Below are 19,201 nucleotides of genomic sequence, written 5' to 3'. Positions count from 1 at the left end.
AATGATCAGTTAAGTTGTATTGAAAACTTGTTTATATGTAGCAGTCTAATAGGAAGCAATGTAGTATACTCAAAAGCTGCAGATCCCTTTGATCTCTTCAGCTTTTGTAGAAAGGCTATAACAGGGTTCAAAAAGAACTAGATAAATTCATGGGGGACAGGTCCATCAATGGCTATTAACCAGGATGGGCAGGGATGGTATCCCTAGACTCTGTTTGCCAGAAACTGGGAATGGATGACAGGGGATGGATCACCTGATGATTACCTATTCTTTTCATTCTCTCTTGGACATCTGGCATTGACCACTGTCGGGAGACAGGATACTGGGCTAGATTGACCTTTGGTCTTACCCAGTATGGCTGTTCTTTTGTTCTTAAAGTAGTGGTTCTCAACCTATTTACCAATCTGGACTGCATTCAATACTACCTCTATGGTTGTGAGGATGTCACATGGGCTTCAGCTCTGTAGTGGTTGGGCCACAAGTTAAGAACCACTGGTATAAAGACTTCACATTATATATAACAGCAGCCCCTGGAGTTGGTGAATGTCACACAAACACTAAAAGCAACCACTTTGAAAAAGCATGTCCCTAGCTGCTCAAACCAGAAAAAAAATGCAAAAGCAAAATACATTCATAAACATGCAGCTAGAGGGCAAAGCTCTGATGAATGTAGTTTCTACAACAAATTAGTTTCTGACAATGGAAATAAGTTAGCACAGAGTGAATTTCAAAACGGATACTAGAATTGAGTGTGACGTAACCACAGTAAACATATGCAATACTATTAGTAACTGTCTAATGGTAAAATAACAAGTATTAGGATTATTCATGTAGCAAAGCTAGACTGTCGTGTGTGTTTAAGGAAAGATACCACACAGCAGACAGTGAAATGGTGGAATGGGAAGCTCCATATGTGTTTGGGTTAAAGTAAAGTCTGCAAATGCACATGATCAAACAGGTATATAACTTGTCTACTAAATAAGACTGTAGACAGCGGACTCACCCCTGCGGCACCTCCTGCTGGTGACTTCCAGGAATTAGCTCGTTCCAGCTCTGGAGCACCCTCTTCAGGTCGGTGATCCACCTGTCCTCTGGCCCCCGTGTCCCTCCCTGGACCTGGTGCCCTTTTACCTGGGTGCTGCCCTTGGCAGTAACCCCTCAGTCTTAGGGTCTCCCCTCCCTAGGGTCTCCCCATCATCTAGCCCCACCTTGCCACAGTATATGGCTACTGCCAGTCATTGTCTAGCCCCCATGCCCTGGGGCAGACTGCAGTATCAGCCTACTCATCACTGGCAAGGAGGGTTTGGACCTGCTGCCTTGGCCTACCCTCTGCAAGCCCCAGTACCTATTAGCCCAATGCTAGGCCGCAGCCTGGGGCTTTCCAAGCTGGAGCTCCCCAGCTTCTCTGCTGCTCCCCATAAATGCTTCACTCAGGTACCTTATGTACAGCTCCCTGCAGCCAGACCCATCTCCCTCTATAGCTAGAGAAAGACTGCTTGGGCTTCTGGCTCACAGCTTATTATAGGGGCCAGCTGGGCCTGACTGGGGCATGGCCACAGCTGAGCCTACTTTCCCCAATCAGCCCAGGCTTCTTGCCCCAGCCACAGCCCTCTCCTGTGCTGTTTTAAGCCCTTCAGGGCAAGAACAGGGGACCACCCTGCTACAAGGACATAAAAGATATCCTAAAAGAATGTTATGTAGGGTTTAATGGACTAAGATGCATGAAGGATAATACCTGACCTGATATAGGTCCCATTAACTTCTATGAGACTACTCATAATGCATCAAATTAAGCATGTGGTGTAGTTTTTCAGGATTGGGGCCTTAAATATTACCCTACATCAAGACATACATCCAGCAGTGGTGCTGGTGGAGTTTTACCACATCCATCCACATAGAACATGCAAGAATCCTGTGGCACCTTTAGACTAACAGACGTTTTGGATCATGAGCTTCGTGGGTGAATATCACTTCGTCAGATGCATGTAGTGGAAATTTTCAGATGCAGGATATATATGCAAGCAAGCTAGAGATAACGAGGTTTTCAATAGGAGGATGAGGCCTGTTCTAGCAGTTGAGGTGTGAAAACCAAGGGAGGAGAAACTGGTTTTGTAGCTGGCAAGCCATTCACAGTCTTTGTTTAATCCTGAGCTGTGGTGTCAAATTTTCAGATGAACTGAAGCTCAAGCAGTTTCTCTTTGAAGTCTGGTCCTGAAGTTTTTTGCTGCAGGATGGCCACCTTAAGGTCTGCTATAGGGTGGCCAGGAGGTGAAGTGTTCTCCTATGGGTTTTGATATTGCCATTCCTAATATCGATTTGTGTCCATTTCCATAGAGACTGTCCAGTTTGGCCGATGTACATAAGCAGCGGGGCATTGCTGGCGTATGATGCGTATATTACATTGGTGGACGTGCAGGTGAATGAACCCGTGATGGTGTGGCTGATCTGATTAGGTCCTGTGATGGTGTTGCTGGTGTAGATATGTGGGCAGAGTTGGCATCGAGGTTTTTGCATGATTGGTTCCTGAGCTAGAAGTTACTATGTGCGGTGTGCAGTTACTGGTGAGAATATGGTTTCAGGTTGGCAGGTTATCTGTGGGCGAGGACTGGCCTGCCACCCAAGGCCTGTGAAAGTGTAGGATCATTGTCGAGGATGGGTTGTAGATCCGATGATGCGTTGGAGGGGTTTTAGCTGGGGACTGTATGTGATGGCCAATGGAGTCCTGTTGGTTTTTTCTTGGTTGTCTTGCAGTAGGAGGCTTCTGGGTACACATCTGCGCCTGTTGATCTGTTTCCTTATTTTCTCGTGCAGGTATTGTGTTTTGAGAATGCTTGGTGGAGATTTTGAAGGTGTTGGTCTCTGTCTGAGGGGTAGAGTAGATGCTGTTGTACTCAGTGCTTGTTCTGTAGACAATGGATCGTGTGATGTGCCCGGGATGGAAGCTGGAGGCATGAAGGTAGGCATAGCGGTCGATGTATTTCGGTATAGGGTGGTGTTAATGACCATCATTTATTTGCACCGTGGGTGTCTAGGAAGTGGACCTCCCGTGTAGATTGGTCCAGGCTGAGGTTGATGGTGGGGTGGAAGCTGTTGAAATCATGGTGGAATTTTTCCAGAGTCTCCTTCCTATGGTCCAGATGATGAAGATGTCATCAATGTAACGCAGGTAGAGAAGGGCCGTGAGCAGATGAGAGCTGAGGAAGCGTTGTCCAGGTCGTCCATAAAAATGTGGAATGTGGGGCCATGCAGCTGCCATAGCGGTGCCACTGATCTGGAGATATATATGTCATCAAATTTGAAATAGTTGTGTGGTGTGATAAAGGCACAGAGCTCAGCAGCAGTGTCCATGTGCGTGTGACGATGGCACATCAGGGAAGATCGTTCCTGACGCTTGTATCCATTCTGTGTGTGGGATGTTTGTGTAGAGAGCCTTCTACATCCAGGTGGCTAGAGATAGTGTTTTCTGGTAGGTCACCCAATGCATTGTAGTTTCCTCAGGAAAACAGTGGTGTCACAGAGATAGCGGAGTGCTGTGTGGCAGAGGGTCTGTACAGCAGAGAGTCCACATATCCAGATAGTCCTTCAGTGAGAGTGCCAATGCCGAGATGATGGGGCGTCCAGGATTTCCGGTTTGTGGATCTTGGTAGTAGATAGAATAATCCTGGTTGGGGCTCTAAGGGTATGTTGATTTGTTCCGGTGTTAGTGTTAGGGGTGTCCTGAGTAGATGGTGAAGTTTCTTAGTGTTCTCAGTGGGATCTGAGGGAAGTGGCCTGTAGAATTTGGTATTGGAGATTGTCTGGCGGCCTCCTTTTGGTAGTCAGACCTGTTCATGATGACAACAGCACCTCCTTTATCAGCCTCTTTGATGATAATGTCAGGGTGGTTCTGAGGCTGTGGATGGCATTGCATTCTACACGACTTACGTATAGACAAGCGATGTTGTTTTCCACAATTTCTGCCTGTGCACGTCGGCGGAAGCATTCAATGTATAGGTCCAGACTGTCATTTCGACCCTCAGGAGGAGTCCATGTGGAGTTCTTCTTCTTGTGCTGTTGGTGGGAGGGTACCTGTGTATCAGTGTGCTGTTCAGTGTTGTCCTGAAAGTATTCTTTGAGTCGGAGACAGCAAAAGTAGGCTTCCAGATCACCGCAGAACTGTATCATGTTGGCTACCCCTCTGATACTTGACACATAGAACATGAGTGCCTGAGCATCTCTCATAGTGTAAAGTTGAAGTGAATCATTTATTAACTTAAAAATAAGGGCTTGTCTACACTTACCGGGGAATCAATGCGCAGCGATTGATGCATCAGTGGTTGATTTAGCAGGTCTAGTGAAGACCCGCTAAATCGACCACAGATCATTCTCCCATCAACTCCTGTACTCCACCTGAACAAGAAGTGCAAGGGGAGTCGACAGGAGATGCTCCCATCGACATAGCGTAGTGTGGACCCCGTGGGAAGTAGATCTAAGTACATCAAATTCTGCTATATTATTCACATAGCTGAAGTTGTGTAACTTAGATTGATCTCTCCCATAGTATAGACAAGGCCTAAGTATTTATATTAAAGTCTGTTATAAAACTACATACTCCAAGAGCTTGTGTTTTGTGAGAGCACAGTGGCATAAGGTAAAATTGCAGGAGCTTCAGAACAAATATATTATTACTAATGAAAAACAAAGGTAGTCCTAAATATTTGCATGCCATAGAGCATCCATTCACCTACTTATAAGTACCTCTGACTAGCCTGTTCTTGTGGTCTCCTAGCCACCAACACACACAGGCCATTTCCCTTCATCCTGTGTGCTTTTAATCTTCATTTTCCAAGCACCAAAGAAAGAACCACACCCACACTTTTCTCTCTAATGTCCTGGGACCAACAGAGCTACAAGACTGCAAAGAAGGAACCCTAGATACACAGCAGACAGAGGCTTCCACACAACTCTCTCTCCTCTTCCCAGCTCACTTTCTAAGCCCACTCTTTACCTCCCTGTTCCTCCCAGTTATTGAGCCAATTGCCTCATTAGTCCAGCAATTGACACCCAGGGATCAGTGATCCCAACAGAAACTGATTATTTGACTTCTTTTAAACCTGCAAACTTCCCAGTACTGCAGCAACCATAGATAGCCCTGTCACATGGCATTTTGAAATTGTCATAACTGTGCTATAGGTCTAGTTATGTGTTCAGAATTATATTTTCTAGTTTCAACTATGCAGATTACACACAGGACATAAAATGTCAAGTAAAATTCTATACAGATAGGCTAAGATTTTCCCAAGTGACTACTGTTTTGGGGTTCCTCCATTTTTGGGTTCTCAATCTGAGCCTAATTTTCAAAGGGCAGGTTCTCCACGCTTTCTGAAAATCAGGCATTTTTAAGTTGTCTCAGGTTGGGCACTCAAAAATTGAGGAACCCCAAATCACTAGTTGCTTTTGAAAAAATTGGCCGTAATGTATCAGACACAGACATGTGGAAGATCAATCTTAGAGCAGTGTGACCAGTATTCCAAATTTCTTACAGTAGAGAACTGTAGCCATTCTGTGTTTACCTTGTTGATCCTGCTCGGAAAGGCTTAAGTTGTTTCTGCTGACTCACTGGCATAAGTGATTTATTACCATATCTTGATATAGGGGAGGTGAAGTGGCTTTCTGTGGAGAGAAGATTTTAGGTGTGGGGTGAGCAGTCCTAAAGGAGGACCTGAAGGAGCAACCAGGCTTGGGGAGAACTTTAAACTGTTTCTTTTATTATCTTATTGTTGTTCTCCTTTGTAATGATGCCAAACCTCAGGAAAATAACCTCAGTGATTTTGAACTTGACATATTGTGACAGTGGTTGCAGAGCATGTTGGGCAAGGTACCTGCTTACACATACCTACCCATCCACTTAAAATGTTGGTGATGTTGAATGAAAATGTGCACAAGACCGAGCACAGATACAAGCTTCATTTGTTAATAACAGCCCTGGATTCTGAAATGAAAATCAGTAGGTGAGGAGACTGCATGACCAGGATTCTGGGGATATCACATCTCCACACACTGTGCTCAATGCACTTTACTTTTTAAGGCCTATCTTCACAGGAATTGATGCTAGGCAGAGACTAAAAGTTAACTTCTTAAGTGTTTAGACAAACTTAATGAACCCAGAGCAAGCAGTAGGACATTTTGTTTCAAAAAGATTTATCTCTGCTGCGTTGCTAGAGCAATAAATATCCTGCAAATGAACTTCATATTCACTTATAAAATAAAATCCACATTAATCTCAACTACTGGAGACAACAATAAATTGAACAAAAGTGAATCAGAGCTGAGAGATTTTGAAAACAACCACTCCATCACAAAGGACATGCACCTGGCCAACTGTCACAACAATGTTGTTCATGTTCAGAAATTAAAAAGCCCTGGAGAATATTCCCAGTTAGGTCACATATATCTGGTAGCATATAAAACTTCAGGGTTCTGCTGGCAGTGCCTGCCTGGAAGCAACTGTGGAGAACAACTATCAACATCTTCGACTCTGAGGAGATCTGTAGTAAAACTCAACCCTTTTGTCACCATGGGGCAAAAAAGTGAGTCACTACAGGGAGGGAAGTGGAACATGGAGAAAGGAGCAGTAGATTTATCGTAAGGTCTTACAGTTCAATAAAATCCAGTGCGTTCATCCACTGCCTGCTGTATGAGTCATAGATATGTTTATGGTATGTGTGAGTTATGCTAGCTCTAGCTTTATGTATCCAGCCTTTTGGGAGAATTACATTATTTAAGTCTTCTATAAATAACTGGCACTAAGTCTCCTTTGTTGGGTAAAAGGTCAATATTGTTCAGCTGACAATGAATCTTCAGTTTAGTCCGAAGAACCTCCAGCATAGCTAGACGGGTAGGGCTTAATTTGAATGTCTTTAAAATACGCACAGCCCCAATGTAGTTGATAGATTTGCATTTTTATTAGACAACAGGAACACAGTCTAAAACAGAGCTTGTAGGTACAGAAAACAGAACCACCCAAGTCAGGTCCTTCTTGGGGGGAGAAGAGCCCAGACCCAGACCCTAGTCAGCTCCAAACTAAAACTCCCTCCAGCAGCCTCACCCAGCCACACACCCTGGCTCTTCCTCCAGCCTTTGTCCAGTTTCCCAGGCAGAAGGTGTCACCTGGCCCCAACCTCCTCCTGGGCTCAAGTTAAAAAGGGTAGTCGCCATCCTTTATGTGCTGGCCATCAAGTGTCATCCTTCAGTGAAGACACACCCTTATTTTCCATCACCATCTAGACAGTAAACTAGTAAAACTCCCATGTAACATTACCAGGTTAAAACTCCCTATTCCCTACTCCATCACATTTGTGTCTAAAATGTGTCATATAATGTGTCGTTGGAAAAATTATGGTGTGATGGATGTACGGTCAACCAACAAAGGAGTATGCAGTTGTGCTGAAATTATAACTAAAATGGGGACGTTGATAAACAGATTTTCTCCAGACAAAAGAAAGAGGCCAACACAATCAAATCAAGTGTGGCCAAATTCAGTGGGCTATTCATTTTTATTGGTGGTTGTGGGAAGCAATCCTTTGCACCCCCTAAGTGACATAAATTACACTGACACTTACACTGTGTGGACAGCACCATGTTGGCAGGAGAGCTTCTCCTGCCACTATAGCTACCGCCCCTCGTTGGGGTGGATTAATTATGTCAATGGGAGAACGCTCTCCCATTGACATAGAGCAGCTACACAAGAGATCTTACAGTGGTGTAGGTTGACATAAGAAATGTGCATTAAAGCATATTATTACAGAGGAATGGGATATAGGTTTTAAACACAAAAGTTCCCCAGTTTGGGAGATTGTATGAAATTCAAATTGCTGACAGAAAAGATCTCTGCTATACAAATAATAGCGTGTAGGACCTCATGTCACAACGATAGAGATCTCCTTACACATTGGTGCAAATCTAGAGCAACTTAATTGAAGTCAGTGAAGTCACATACAGTTACACCAGTAAAACTGGTGTAAGTTAGATGAGTAGGTTGAGTCCCTTTTTAGGTGGTTATAGAAATGAGTTTAAAATGTGATGAACTGCTTAAATTAATCATTAAGGGAATGCGAAAACACCAGTCCTGCAAACACCTATACATAAATGTACCCTATCACACATGAATTACCTCATTGAAACCAGTGAATCATGATAATTAAAATACTTTTGGAGAATGGTGAGGATTGAGGACTCTAGTGGCTAAATTTATCTGATCTGTAACCATGGTCCAAAAGCATAAAATGAAAGAACAAGAACTTTATACACAGAAATCAGTGCATCTCGCTCTGTCTATCCATCTCTCCTCCAGGACAAATAGGAAAGTGTAGTATTAACATGATATGGTTGGGCAGGAATAACATTCTGTCTGAACATTAGTGTCCTCTCAGTTTCTGAGCAGATTTAACGTGAAGTTGTGCCAACTCAAAACAACATAAAAATAGCATTTACAGTATTCAAGTGCGGGATGAGGGTACAGTAAAGACATTGGTGTTCTGGTAAGGACATCTCTGAGTTACTGTGATTATTTTATTCAGTTATATGCTCTGAAAGTAATCACCCACAAAGCAGGAAATTAACCAGTCTTTGTCTGACTAAGGTCTCCCAGAATGAAAATGAAGCACAGGGAATACTATGCACTAGAATGGCTGCTAGTCTGAGATACCAACCCAAAGGGAAGAGACTCTGAAAATAGCTCCACGTGGCAGACCCAAGTATTTCCATGGAGTCCCACTGAAGGCAATGGGACTCTGCATGGGTGCAGGGGTCTGCCTTGGGAGAGTTCATCGCAAGATCAGGTCCCAGCTATGGTCAGGTTCACAGCTCTAGCTTAGAAAGGCATTCAGGGCATTTGTCTCCACTCCATTATGCCAGATTTACAACAGTGGATTCATCCTATTGAAAAACAGGTGCAACAGTGGAGAATCAAGCCCAGGATTTCTAATATACTCAATAAAGTTTCGATAGGCATAAAGAAATACATTTATGTCAGTCATTTCAAAATCTAGATGCTGTGTTGCTGTCATTATCATCCTATTTACTTAATATGAACTGTAAAATAATTGCTAAGGTAATGGCTAGACAAGCAGCATAATCTCCAAGCCAAATTAGGCTGATTTTTCCAAGGAAAGCTTTCTGACATGAGATTACTTATAGATCTTATTAATACTAATTACAGCTGGTATGTTATATGTCCTCCCCTATTGTCTGTCTTGTCTGTTTAGACCGTAGGCTCTTGGGGCAGAGGCTGTCTATTATTCTCTGTTTGTACAGTGCAAAGCAGAATGAGGCTCCAGTCTTGGTTGGTCCCTCAGCGCTACTGTGATAAACTCAGTTAACAATGTTAGAAGGGCACATAAAGTTGCCATGTTAACTCTGGATTCAGAGAGAGCAAATTGGAAGCATCTGTTTGCAAATGGGGAAAAATTAGCTTTGGTGAACATTTCTGTGCCTACTTGCTAAAAATGACTAGGTGCCATCCATGTCTATAGATGACTCCATGTATATCCCAAGGGTTCCTCCTCGCCAAGTACTCTGTAAACTAGTCCATAATGACTTCTATAATTTAGTTTTAGATTCCACTGCAGCAGCAAAAGTCAAAAGGATTAAACCAGAAGGAAGGTGTGTTGACTACAGAGAAATATTATATGCAAATGTAGATTATTCATGGCTGAGTCACAAAAACATGTATTCACGTTCCAAACCTGATAAATCTGTCACGATTTAAAGTGCTGATAATATCTTGCTTTGCATTTATTTAACGCCTTTTTATCAGAGGCTCTCCAAGTGCTTAGGATATACTGGGATGAATTCAGAATAATGACAGTCTCAAAAGGGTGCTTCAAGGTATATTGTACGGCATCAAACCTCAGATCAGCAGCTGAGGAGTGGGTAATACATCTGGGAATTAAAAGAAGAAATAATCTAAGGGGCATGATAAAAGTAAAGCTAGGTCTGGTGATCAATAAAATAAGATTGGCTTTTGAAAGATGGGAACAGATTAAACTCTCTGTGAGGGAAAGTCAGCAATATAAAGATGAGCACTCTGCTAGATCATTATCTCTCTGCTAGAGAACATTCCAAAACTACACTTCAAAGTTTGTGTGCGTTTGGGTGGCATATGTAAAATATAACAGATTGTCTTTAATAAGGACCAGATTCTGCTGCTTTTACTCTCATTAAGTAGCACATTAATCCCTGAGTAATTATAGGATCAGATTCTGCTACCTTTACCCTTCTTCTTCTTCTTCTTCTATGTATTCATATCACAGTAACCTCTAGAGCTAGGCATTGTACAAACACATTGAGCTGGACTGTGAACTCTTTACGTTGATAAGCAGTTATTCCTATGGGTAGTCCTGCTGACTTCAATGCAACTATTTCTGTGATGCTTAGCCCTATGAACAAGGGGTTCATAATCTGACCCCGAGGAAAAGATAATCTCTGCCCAAAGAGCTTACAGTGTAAGCGCTAGATTCTGACACCTTCACTCACACTGAGGAGTGAGTACCTTACTCCATAGGTAATCCTGTTGCTCCGCCTACCCACATCTTCAGTCTGAGTCTATAGAAAAGCACAGCCCTGGCTCTCTGGATACTCATCACTCTGAGCAAGTGGGCAGGTAGGCGTTAAAGTGGGTGAAGATGCTCACGTGTGAGGAGGGAAGGAAGCTGCACCCTTTTAAGAGCTACAGTATTTGCCTTCCTCTCTTTCCCATAGTGTATAAGGAGGAACTGTGATTCTCTGAGGTGTCTGGCCCTGGGGTGGAGCAGTTACACACAACCACTTATTCAGGGCTGATCCAAAAAGCTCAGTCTGTCCTATGTAAGTTGTTACTCTCTTCTACCAAACATACTAGTTTGTTAAGATAGCACCGAGAAACGAACAGAGCAGGATCTGAACTTTGAAAAAATTAATAACACACTCGGGAGCAGATTGAACTGCTTTAAAACGCTGAAGATGGGAGGCTTAGCTTCTTCAAGCAGAAGATATATTTTTAACATGCAAAAGATTCCAATGGCTGGTGCATGGATCAAAGCCAATGGTGTGTCAAAACTATAGGACGGTGAATTCTCATTGATGGAGAGAGACTTGAAGTAGGAAGGTCCTAGTATTTACATACCTACTTCTCTGAGGTACAGCCCTGAAAGTGATTTTGAGCTACTGTGACAATGTGTGATATGAGTGATGTTTCAGTCTCTGTAATTTATGTCTTGGTGCATGAGAATATCCAAAGCAGGGACCCAGTGTAAAGCATCTCAGCGTCTTTGCTTTTTTTCTTACACTTCTACTTTTCCAAACACACTGTTGTCAAGCCTCGTCGAGAATGTAATTGGTGATGGACACAATGAATCCTGTGTCCATGCACTGGGGAGTGCAAGTGCAATTGATCCAAAGGGTGAGAGATGAACCTAGATTCACTGAAAACTCCCTTAAAACTATATGAAACATCTGGCTTGAACAACAATAACAAAAGCAATGGGATCTTTATATAAGGCTGGCTGTTTGTCTTTTAACTTTCAGCCTCTGTGCCCATCTGTGAATGTTAGCATAGAACTCACATCTACGGCACTATCTACACACTATGAGCCTAATCCAAAGCAAGGTGAGTCTTTCCATTGAATTCAATGGGCTCTGGATCAGGCCCACTATGTGCTGGTTTATAAAACCGGTCTGGGAACCCAAATTGCTCAGGCATTTGACAGTGGGAGAAAGAACCTTTCACTTCTGCACCACTAGTTAAATATTTATAGTATTTTATAACATAACAATGCTTTGAACTTCTGTAGCACATTTCATCCAGGGACCTCAATGTGCTTTACAAACACTGATGAAGGAAGTCACACCTGAGGTAGGTAATTATTTAGATCTATGTCACAGACAGTGAAATGTGGAAAAAGAGGTTAGGTGACTCTGTGTGTGTGTGTGTGTGCGAGCGCACATCATTTTACAGAAGTCATATTAGTCCATAAAGAATCTTATTCTGAAATGCTACTGGCATGACTTCCCCTGAGTGAAGAAATAGTGATGGGGTTCTCGCTACTAACAGAAATGTAATGGATTAGACAGCCAGGAAAGATAGTTTATGTACTGAGAGAAGGGGCAAGACAAAAGGGAAACACTGAGATATGGCCAAATATAGCCTTCTGTATGCTGGAAAATCTTTGGTATCTCTCTCCTTTCTCTTGAGATAAACATACAGACTCTGAGAAAATACCCTTGAAATGTTGATAATGGCCAACTGGATTGAAAAACATTCTGTTGTGTTGACACTGGCACTTTCAAACATATATCATGCAGTGACTTATAGAGAGGTAACACCTTGTGACAGCTTCCATTACTAACAGCTGGAAAACAGATGGGTCTCCCTTCCCGAATGCAGACAGAACTCTGTAATATATTTTCTGAATGGAATAGAAGTGCTAGATATTTCTGAGACAAAAGAAATGTCAGCTCTAAGGAGCAAATGCAGCTGGCTGCAGCAAGTTGGCACAATTGCTGCTGAAATCAGTGAAAGTTGTGTCTGGTTACATGGGGCTGAATTTGATGCTAAGAGTTTTATAATGTCAGATTATAGAGAAATATCATCCCCTTCCACGCCAAAACTTGTGGAAAGGGAAAAAGTGACTCAGTAAACTCACTATGGTTCCAGATGCACTTATCTCTTTGAGGAAGGAACTAGCAGATATGTGGATGGAGGAAGCAGAGCAGTAGGTATGTTTGTGGCTTTGGCCAGGGCCACCCAGAGGATTCAGGGGGGCTGGGGCAAAGCAATTTCGGGGGCCCCTTCAATAAAAAAAAAAGTTGCAATACTATAGAATACTATATTCTTGTGGGGGCCCCTGCGGGGCTCGGGGCCTAGGGCAAATTGCTGCACTTGCCCACCCCCGGGCGGCCCTGGCTTTGGCCTGCTAACCACATACAGATCAAAAATACACAGGACAATCCCTTAGGATCTTGAGAGTTCCAAATATTGTGCTGGTCTCCTCCACACTACTCCCGCCTCCACCACCTTGCAGCACGGCTTGGTAATGAGCTGTGCTGCCAACAGTGGCCTAGCATTAGTTTTGTAATATCTTCCTGTTAGATATGCAGTAATAACAGATCAATAGTCTGTTATAAGCTTGTAATTACATATGATCCCAGCTATTTGGATATGTGGCTCTTAACTCTCACCCTGGATCTATGTAAAGTATTAACCATAGTTCTAGCTGAGCACCAAGATCAAATTTGTATTTATTTTTCTGCCATTAACTAACATCAAGCTACAACACTATATATAATGTCACTGCTGACTACAACAGATGTAATTTTGGTTGCTCATGTTGTAATGGAAGCAACATAATGGGAGCTGATGCCACTGTCTAAACAAAAATACACTGTGGATTCTATGGCTATAAGATGAGAGATTAACTAAGGACTTGATTCTGTCACCCTTCCTCACAATGAATAGTACCTTACTCCGTGAGTAGTCCCATTGGAATCAGTGAGGATAATTACAAAGTAAGATACTACTTGATATGGGTAAAAGTGGCAGAATTTGGCCTTTGATGTGTACATCTGGGCTAAGTGACAAATGAGGAAGAGATGGAGAAGTGATAGTTGCCTAAAGTAGTGTAGACACAAAGGCTGTGTCTACAGTAGGCCTGTGTTAACAACAGAAGGAACTGTTTGATAACATTCCCTGTATAGACAGGGCTACAGGCTCTATCTCCCTGCATAGCACCTTCCTCCATATTCAGTTCTAGTGAAGTCAGTGGGAATAATTATTTCATAAGATACTATTTAATAGGAGGAAGGATGGTAAAACTGAGTCTTAAGATGGAAGAGTCAGACTTGGGTAGTAACAGGAATGCAGTAATGGGATGAGAGTCAGTAAAGTAAAAACTAGAGTTAATGGCAGGATAAACATCTTGGCTGTGAGCTCTAATAGCCAGAATCCTTCACTTGAGACATTTAGAACTAAATGAGACACCGCACACAAGAATGCATTTGAGGAAACAACACTGCATTGGCAGGGGACGGACTTGGTGATCCAATTGGTCTTTTCCATCTCTGGCTTCTAGGATTTATGAAAACAAAGCGTTTGTGTTGTTCTTAGTTCTCTCGTGCCTAGCTTGGCAATTCTCTGAGGGTGATGTATGCCCTTCTCCCCCGCCATGTCCACAATGTATTGTTATTTATATTGTAGTCGTGCCTAGGAGCCCCATTCAAGGATCGGGGTCCCACTGAGCTAGGCACAGTACACACACATAGTGCAATAATAGCCCCTGTCCCAAAGCACTTACACTAGAAGTATCAGATGAGAGACAACAGCTGGATACAACAAACTGGCAGAGGAGCACAAGGTAACAGAGATGGGCTTAGGACAGGGTCTGAGGTGAGAGAATCTGCATACAGCACAATTTAGCAGCAGGCCACAGGGCTTTAGCCCAGCACCTCCGCAACTGTCCCAGCCACTGTCCCTACCTGTAACCTGGAATAGCAGCCTCTGCCCTCAGGCAAATCAAACAGCTCAGCCCATTCTCTAGTGGTCACCTGGAGATTGGCTTAATCAGACACAGAGCACAGCCTAGCTCTCTGGTGCACAGGTGTGCAGCTCTCCCCTTCCTCCCTGCATCTGGCCATTTCTCTTGCAGCCCCACCACACTGGGTAGTTGTGGCAATTTTGCAGCATGGTGGCTTTTGTGCAGATCACTCAGAGATAAATGTCTCAGGTGCACGACCTCTGGAAGAACTGCAGAAGACAGCGTATATACAATTGCAAGATGAGTGCAAAGCAATTTTGTAACCTTTTCTTTAATGGTAGTTAATATAGCAACACATTATTGCTCAGCAAGTCTTAGGCCCTAGGTCCCCAAACTGTGGGGCACTCCCCAGGTGGGCACGGAGGAAAGTGCAGGGGGTTGTAGCATGGCCCAGGGCTTTCCCCACTGAGGGCGGGGTGGGAGCACCTCCCAGCCACACTCCACCCCCAGCTCTGCTCCAGCCCCTACCCCCAGCCCTGGCCCCAGCTCCTGGACCAAGCCCGAGCCTCAGCCTCTGACTGTGGCCTGGCTGCAGCTTCTGCTCCTGGCCCCAGCCCGACCCCCAGCCTTGGCCCCCAGCTGTGGCTCCTCTCCTGGCCCAGCCCCAGCCCAGGCCCACTCACCCCTGCCTCCACCCCCTCTCCCTCCAAATGGGAGCCGTAGCCCAGCTCCAGGCCCCAATTCCCATGGGAGAGGGGCACAGACAGGGTTAAGGGGGCCGTGATCATGAAAAGTTTGGGGACCACTGTCTTAGGCTATGGCTACACTACAGCTTGAGTCGATATATGTCCCTCAGGGGTGTAAATTAGCCACCACCTTCCACCACATAACTTATGCCCCAATTTAAGTGCACCAATGCAGCTGTGCTGCTGTAAGCTCTCTAGTGCAGCCAGACTCAGAGCCTTACTGAACACAACAGTCCTCACCTTCTTCCATCCTGTAGCAAATTACTTCCTCTTGAAGCAGTCCACTTGGTTTGCTGGAAAAGATTTCAGTCGCTTTCTGCACACCTGTAACAGAAGTAACAATTCCCCAGCAATAAGTGGAGCCCTCCCATCTCGTCTCTAACACAGAGACCCACAGAACTAGGCATCAAAATGGACGGATTGAAATTGTTCATTTCAAGCATATGCTGTGAAATGAAACAAACGAAGAATGGTGAGAAATAATTTGCAAAGCTGCCTTTCAATCGAGTGTTTCTGATTACTTTTATTAATTATTGAATAATTTCATACATTATTCAAGCTTTTCCTGTAGTTTATAGTATCATCAAAAAAAAACCTTACACAGTAGAATCAATCAGCCACCACAATGTGTTCCTGCCTCCTGTATAAATGGTGTGGATGTACGTACACAGAAAGGGAGTCTTTTTGTGTGTTGAACTTCTATTCTACTGGCTATTATTTTTCTTGTTTATTTGTGTCTCGACCAGTTCTGTTTGAACAACTCTTTCTGGATTATTCCCAGTAATTCTTCTAACTTTGCTTAGCAGGGATGTGATATGTAATTAAAAGCAGTATAAATCAGACATATATAGATACAAACCAAACCCCCTCCTCATTCTTTTTCTGTGTATCTTTACAGGATTTTATTCCAGGACCCTCATCATTTTATTTGAGCACCCAGAGCCAAAAACCCCCGCACAGTTTGGAATCTGGCTATGAATCCAGATGTTTGGTTGTCCCCAATCACAATGATGGGCTGAACTATTTATCTCTGAACTTGCAGAAGGCGAAGAGGGTATTTAAAATCTGGGTTCTAACTTTACAGGTTGGGCCCCTTCTCTAATAAAAATAGAAGTAACATGTAAAGAAGACATGGACAGAAAGGGAAAGAAATGAATTATGAAATAGATTGTCTTTAAAACATAGTAATGAGGAAATTTATTCTGTTTCCTGGACGTATATGACTGTGCAAGGGACAGATGAGATTAACATATTCCCCTTTTGCTTCCTCCATTGTCTTTAGAGGCAGCTCACCATGGAAGCTGCTACTCCTACTTTTACAGTGGCCATGGCCATTATTTCTGCAACACATCTGAAAAGTGATCAAGCCAAGTAATCTCCCCTCTAGCTAATGGCAAGAATATAGAGTACCAGGTAATTTGCTGTCTTTTGAGCGGACACGGCATCACTTTCAAGTTTTTCATCCAATGAATGTTGAGTTCCAGATGAGAGAGTCGGATGCTAAGGATCCTTAGGGCTTGAGCCACATTCCTTCAACAAGATTGGATTAGGCCCTCAGTGCTGCTGTCATGTCACATTAACAGGCTTTAGACCAAATTCTCCACTAGATTCTAGAACAATCACTCATAGCGATATGAAAGGAACCATCTCAAGTATCTCAATCATATACATGCTGGTGATAGAAATCCCCCTGGCTTGTTTTGGAGAGGATTCTGACTCCTAGGGGTTCAGTGAAGAGACAGCCAGGAAAAGGATTTTATTGAAAAGTAAAACTAGAGACTGTCATTTCCTTTTAATGAGTTCAACACCTGTGGCATCCGCAATCAAATGTGCAGAGCTTCATGTGTGATGCGTGCAGGTGAAACTGAACAAAAAGGAGCCAGTGTTGCTGGGCCGTGTTGATCCCCAGAGAGACAAGGTGAGGGAGGTAATATCTTTTATTGGACCAACTTCTGTTGATGAGAGAGAGAAGCTTTCAAGCTACAGAGCCTCTTTCTCGGGTCTGGGAAAAGTACTCAGAGCATCACAGCTACATACAAAGTCGAACCTTTCCCAGACCTGAGGAAGAGCTCAGTGTAGCTCAAAAGCTTCTCTCTCTCACCAACAGAAGTTGGTCCAATAAAAGATATTACCTCACCCACCTCGTCTCTCAAAAAGGATCCATGTAGATCATTATCTATTCCTTCGGGAAAGGTGATTCCCTGTTCATGCTCAATGTCTGGACAGTTCTGTCTGCACTGTCACATGATTAAGCTTACTCAGTCTTAGCCTTATCAGGTTCAATAATAATATAGCCAATGACCATCCAATAATACAGCCAATGACCTTTTATTTTTCACTTACAACAGCCTTAAATATAAGACAAACGAAAGCTTTAACAGAGCGATGCAAAATAAACACATAGGTATTTTTACTTAGGGTTGGGAAAGATTTAACTAACTGATGTTTAGTAAGTTATAACAGCTAATTACGGCATGTTCATAGATGGAGGAATAAGTACAGGCCATTATGTACTATCAATTTTTAAAGCAGAAGTCTGCAATGTAATTAATTAGGAGTTCTGCCTGAAAAATAACGACATAATCTCGCCCTATGTTACTTTTATCTGATGTCAGATTTTAGAGAGGGAACTGCAGATACAGTGTAGTGTGTGTAAGCAGTGTATGTGTACAATCATTTACAAGTGCAAACGGCGGGTATTCAATCCTAGAAAGGAAAAAGAGGAAAAAGTTGGGCAAGAACTAACACACAGAAAAGAAAGACAGTATCACACTATAAAGTATCTGCTGGTTTGGAAGTAATTCAAGATATTGGGACTTCTTTGGGTGCTTTTAATAATTAATGGCATAATATTTTCCCTTTAATAAATAAAGAGCAATGATGCTCTAATCGGATCCATTTGCTGAAGACAACAAATCGTGACAAACTACTGAAGGTGGACAAGCAGGATGCGTGTTTTTGCACTTAACCAAGCAACATTTCATAACAACAAATAGGAAAATGCAAGACCACACTAATTACATGCAGTGTAGTCATAGCACAGTACATTTTGCACCATGAACATACACTTGCAGTGTCTTGTGATTTAACATGCACACAAAGAACACACATATGAACACGAGCTATAGATTATGTCATGCAGCTTCATACATAGGTCTTGTTTTTATTCTCACTCAAACCAGTGTAGTTTCATTGACTTTGATTTCTATTAACATCATGATGCTCCAGGACTTATGTAGGGGGAAACCCAAGAGAGGTTTAATTGAAACCCCTCATGCTAAAAATCAAACTCCAGTTCAAATATTTTAATCAAGATCCTTACAACTTTGGGGAACTTATCCCTATATATTTGAACCAAGGGGAGCTACTGAATGCCCAGAACTTTTGAAAAAAACAGGCCATTTATTTAGCTGCCTAAATATGACTCAGGAGTGTCACTTTAGGCATCCTTTTTTATATATATATTTTGGACACAGGCAGTAAAATACTTTGGGATCCTCTAGGTGAAAGCCCAAAAGAACTACGATATTGTGGAGGTTGGAGACCTATAAATACCAAAGATAGATAGATAGATAGATAGATAGATAGATAGATCGATCAAAAGAAATGTTTAGAAAGAATAGTAAGACCTTGTCTACATTAGACCTTACTTCGGTATAACTTACGTCACTTAGGGATGTGAATAATGTACACCCCCGAACGATGTAAGTTATACTGACTTAAGCACTGATGTAGATAGGGTTATGTCGTCAGGAGGCAGAGTGGTGTTATTAAGCCGAGGGGAGGGCTCTCTCACGTTAGCTTAACACGTCTTCACCAGAAGCGCTACAGTGACCCTCCTGTGCCACTGTAGTGCTTCTAGTGTCGATGTAGCCTAATGTGTTCCATATCATTGGAAAGTTAGAAATAACAAAGATAATGTTATATGTGAAGTTCTCCTGATAGCACTGTTACAAGCTGGGTGAA

Source organism: Chelonoidis abingdonii, chromosome 4 (assembly GCF_003597395.2).
Source record: "Chelonoidis abingdonii isolate Lonesome George chromosome 4, CheloAbing_2.0, whole genome shotgun sequence".
NCBI lineage: Eukaryota > Metazoa > Chordata > Testudines > Testudinidae > Chelonoidis > Chelonoidis abingdonii.
This window is presented reverse-complemented; position numbering follows the sequence as displayed.